The following is a 5,894-nucleotide window of genomic DNA, read 5'->3' as shown; positions in this document are numbered from 1 at the left end:
TAGGCCACTTCTAATTCTGTATGTGAAAAAATGTTTCTAAAAAATATTTGTAAATCCATAATATGAATTTAATTCCTATCATTAATTGATATTAGTATAAGATCGGTTAGGAATCGATAGGACATTAAACATATATATATTTCTTTAATTCATAATCCCAAACAGGTAGACATTCTGGATCCAATAAAAAATAAGAAATCTGAAACGTGAAGCCTAGGATGAACATATTGACAGTATTCCTCTGATTCATATAAATTATTAACTTTTGTGAAAGCTTGTCAGACTTAAAGTTCAACAAACGTCTGAAGTAGTAGCCATCCGGATGAAGAAACCAGAGCTATACGTATAAAAGAAATATCACCAACCCTTTCCCCTCCTCTGGCTAACCTCAAGGCCAATTAATCAATAGTAATCTTAGCTGCTGAATGACCTAATTTGACTATTGTACTCAAGACCTTTCGTAGTCAAATGTAATTGTCTCCGTTATCCACAAATCTTTGTATTATTATTATTATTATTAATTATTAATTAACTAATTCATTAATTATTATTTATTATTATTATTATTATTATTATTATTATTACTGTTGGTTAAACGTCATTATTAATTTCCCCGATGTATGGTTCATTTACTTCTCATTCATCCCACCTTATTATGTCTTACTAATAATTTTTGACACAATATAGTCTTCCACTAAACATTTGATCGAATATTAATTGCACTATTATTTCTCTCACCCTAATCTGACCCATATTTATTACGATCAGAGATCTTAACATTTTCGCTGATTCCAGTTAACCTTCTGTATGAGTCATATCAACATTAACAATTTTATTCTACTTTGTTTGACAATCCTAAATTCACATGCTTTAACTTTAAACTATGCACTTTGCCCTTAATCTGTCCATTTTTCAGATTATCCGTTTGGATATATAATTACAGAACCTGAAGAGAATTTATCAAAAAGAATAATCGTCGTTCAAATATTAGTCTTTTAATATGACGGGGATCTTTAAACAATTTAAAATATCTTTAAACACCATTTACTTTTCAAACGAAATCAAATACAAGTTTCATAATCATGTTCAATTCATCTTATGGAAATTACTAAACTTTAGATACTACTTACATAATACTCTATGCGTAATCTATTTGAATTACATTTACTTTATGTAAATGAATTACCAACTATAGCAAAATCATCCGTTCTACTCTTCTCTGATGACATAAAAATTTGGAGACCCATACACAGTATGTCGGATAGGATAGTATTACAGAATGATCTTAGCTCATTGGTGGCATGGTTGGACAGGTAGTCACTAGAAGTAAATCCTAATACGAGTATAGTGATGCAATTAAATAACTATGATGAATCGTATCACTATACAATATGTGGATTCGTGCTACCCAAAGTAAGAAACTATAAAGATTTAGGAGTCATATTAAGCAGTGATCTCAAAACCACTAGTCACTGTAAGGCTGCTTCTGCGAAAAGCTATAGGGTATTATGGTCTATTCGTAGGTCTTTCCAGTATTTCGACGATGAAATGTTTAGATTATTATACGCGATCTACGTGCGACCACATTTAGAATATGGGATTTCAGCAGCGAGTCCTTGTTTCAAGTATGGAGCAGAGATGCTGGAAAGAGTCCAACGACGAGGTAATAAGATGGTACAAGGTCTATCTGGCCTATCTTATGAAGACAGACTGAGACACCTTAACTTATTTCCGTTATCTTACCGTAGAGTACGGGGTGATCTAATATTGGCTTGTCGTATACTGAGCGATGACCTTGGTATTAACATGTCTTATCTTTTACTCCCGTCTAGGACTGATCATTTGAGAGGACATTCGAAAAAAGTTCAAAAACTGAGAGTTTCGTTTCTCGCACCGAGTAGTGAATTACTGGAATTCTCTACTGGAACATGTAATATCAGCACCTTCTGTTAATATATTCAAAATGAGATTGGACCTCCATAGTATTACAAACTGCAAGGATTAACATAGGTCGATAGACCTCCTATCCTTATTACTGAAGACTGAATTAAGATTCATTTATTTACAAGAATATGAATTTGCTATCAAATAAACTTTATCATCCTACTTACCAATAACCTGCATTCTTTTTAATATTAAAACAGCATTATAAGTAGAAAAAAACAAGAAAACAATTTAAAAATAAACATACACAGGTTTTTCTAGTTGTTTGTTTATTGTTATCGTTTATATTATTGTATCTATTTATTTGTGATTTATGTGCTTAGTTGACCTTGCCCTATTAACTGTATCCAATTAATTTTGATCACACTATCATTAAGAGTTGATTTCAAAATCAATCGTAATGATTAAGTTACATCTCAACTGATTAAATTTGATGAATATTCAAGATAACAATGGTGGTGTATACGATTTATTGAATAACCTACTTCAGTATTTATGAGTAGATTATGTAAAGTAAGATGGCTTGCATAAATTTAATTCTATCGAAAAGGCACAACATTTAACAACAAATACGTGTTTAGTCAAGATGTTTTAGCAACAAAACATTCAATGAATATAACTCATTCCAATTAAAAGATAAAACTTACTTATGATTTGAGTAGTTTATCATTAGAACTAAAAAAATATTGCTAAAGTTTATAAATCCATAAAAGAATTAAACAATATAGAAAACAACTGGTACAATCATCGATCAACTACTTATTATTAATGATCATTTTTATACACCTTTAAATTATGAATTCATCATCTCAAACAACCTCATTTTAATATTGAAGATAATCATTACAATAATCAATTAATTGTTCAAATCAAGAGCGATGTTATTCTTTCTGTACAATATTAGTATCACATGAGTGAACTATAGAATCTCTTTAAAATTTTAAAGTTTCATCATGAAACCATCTTTCTTGAAAGGTCAGCAGTTAATAGTTTGACCCATGACAATGGTTAAGTCTTACTTACTTACGCCTGTTACTCCTAATGGAGCATACGCTGACGACCAGCATTCTCCAACCCACTCTGTCCTGTGCCTTCTTTTCTAGCTCCATCCAATTCTTGTTCATTTCTCTCATGTCTATTTCCATTTCCCGGCGTAATGTGTTCTTTCATCTTCCTCTTTTCCTTTGACCTTCAGGATTACATGTGAGGGCTTGTCTTGTGACGCAGCTGGGTGCATTCCTCAATGTGTGTCCTATCCACTTCCAACGCTTCTTCCTGATTTTATCCTTCGCTCAGATCTGGTTTGTTCTCTCCCACAGTAGGTCGTTATTGATAGTATCTGGCCAACGGATTCGAAGTATTTTGCGTATACAACTGTTAATAAACACTTGTATCTTCTTGACGATGGCTTTCGTAGTTCTCCAGGTTTCCGCCCCAGACAGTAGAACTGTCTAGATATTTGTACTGAAAACTCTGACTTTGGTGTTGGTTGATAATCGTTTTGAGTTACGGATGTTCTTCAATTGTAAATATGCTGCTCTTGCTTTACCGATCCGCGCTTTCACATCCGCATCAGATCCACCCTGTTCATGAATGATGCTGCCCAAATATGTAAAGCTGTTTACATCTTCCAAATCTTCTCCGTCAATTGTGATTGGATTGGTGCATGCTGTGTTGTATCGGAGAATTTTGCTTTTCCCTTTGTGTATATTGAGACCTACTGCTGCTGAGACTGCTGCCACACTGTTCGTCTTCTCCTGCATTTGTTGTTGCGTTTGGGATAGAAGGGCCAGATCATCTGCGAATTCTAGACCGTCCAACTGCATCCTAGATGTTCACTGTATCCCGTGCTTCCCTTCAGATGTTGACGTCTTCATGATAATGTCGATCACCAGGATAAAGAGAAAGGGTGAGAGTAAGCAACCTTGCCTAACACCGGTCTTCACTTCGAACGACTTTGTCAACTATCCTCCATGCACGATTTTGCAGTGTAATCCATCATATAAGTTCTGTATGATATTAACTATCTTTTGAGGCACGCCGTAGTGTCGAAGAAGTTTCCATAGTGTTGTTCTGTCCACGCCATCAAATGCCTTTTCGTAGTCAGTGAAGTTGATGTATAGTGACGAATCCCATTCAATTGATTGTTCCACAATAATCCGTAGAGTTGCGATCTAGTCTGTACACGATTTATCCTTACGGAATCCTGCCTGTTGGTCACGAAGTTCGGTGTCCACGGAGTCCTTCGTTCTGTTTAACAACACCCTGTTGAAGACATTTCCTGATGTTGAGAGGACAGTGATGCCTCGGTAGTTCTCACATTTGCTGACATCTCTTTTCTTTGATATCTTCATCAGGTGTCCTTCTTTCCAGTCTTTTGGTACTTATTCTTCATCCCAAATCTTATTGAAGAGAATGTGGAGTATCGTTGCAGTTACCGCTACGTCTGCTTTTAGTGCCTCTGCTGGGATGTTGTCCGGTCCTGCTGCTTTACCACTCTTGATTTGTCTGATGGCCATGCTGATTTCTTCAATTGTTGGTGGGCCAACATTGATTGGGAGGTCTGTGGGTGCTGCTTCGATGTTGGTTGGGTTCAGTGGAGCTGGTAGATTCAAGAGCTCCTTCAAGTGCTTTACCCACCTGTCTCACAGTTCTCCAATCTTGGTGATTGCCTTCCCTTCCTTCTGGTTTACGATAATTTCCAGCGAGTTTCTTTGTTGTATCATACAGTTGTCTCATGTTTCCTTCTCTTGCAGCCTTTTCCGCCGTCGTTGCTAAATCCTCCACATGTTTAGATTTGTCGACTCTGCTGCTCCTTTTCACTTGCTTGTTTGCTTCTGTGGATTCGACTTGTGTCTCGGTTTTCCATGCTATTGTTCGGCAGACATTAATTGCTGTCTTCTTGCTCCTCCTTCCTTAGATCATAACCAGTGTATCAACAGTGATCCAGCACCTCATGACATGTTGAAGTGATTGCCTCTTTGATCCCCTTCCAGTTGCTCTCCACAGTAGTTCCTTCTCCATTGAGTAGATCATGAAAGGCCTGGAACTTGTTGCTGAGGACTATCTTGAATTTGTTGAGTTTGTTAGTATCCTGAAGAAAGGCCGTGTTGAACTTTTGTGATATTGTCCGCCCCGTTGTCCAGTGCTTCTTGAGTTTCAGCTTCATCTTGGCGACCAGCAAGTGATGATCTGAGTCTATATCAGCTCCTCCCTTGGTTCTCACGTCCTCTATAGTCCTCCTGAACGTTTTGTTGATGCAGGTATTGTCGATTTGGTTCTGTGTAGTGTGATCCGGTGAAGTCCATGTGGATTTGTGTATGCGTTTGTGTGGGAATATTGTGCTGCCTATGACCAGTTTATTGGAGGCACATAGGTTTGCAAATCTCTCACCTTTTCGGTCCTTTCTCCCTGTTCATGTAGTCCAATGATGTCTTCATATCCGGTGTTGTCCATTCCAACCTTGGTATTGAAATCTCCCATCAGAACGGTCAAGCCGTTTGTTGGACAATTCTCAATGATCGACTGCAGCCTATCGTAGAATTGATTTTCAACGTGTTCAATGTGACCATTGATAGGCGCATAGCATTGGATGATGTCCATTGAAATACCCTCTTTCTTTGTTTTGAACGAGGCTTTGATGATCCTTGGTCCGTGAGATCCCCATCTCATAGGTGCTTTTTGTGTTTGTTTGGATAGCATCAATGCAACTGCTTGTGTATGTGGTGCATTTTCTTCTTCATGACCGGAGTATAACGGCAGCTCGCCTGAACAAGTATTTGTTGACCAACCTGCGTCCAATATGTTTCACTGATTTCGAGCACCTCCAGGTTGTATCTCCTCATTTCCGCAGCAATTTGTATGATTCTCTCGGTCCCCTACACTGTACGAGAATTCCATGTACCTAAATAAGTGGTTGCTCCGTTTGTCAGAAGAGGCATCAGTCTCGT

This window comes from Schistosoma haematobium, chromosome 1 (genome assembly GCF_000699445.3).
Source record: "Schistosoma haematobium chromosome 1, whole genome shotgun sequence".
Lineage (NCBI taxonomy): Eukaryota > Metazoa > Platyhelminthes > Trematoda > Strigeidida > Schistosomatidae > Schistosoma > Schistosoma haematobium.
Note: the sequence above shows the minus strand (reverse complement) of the source record.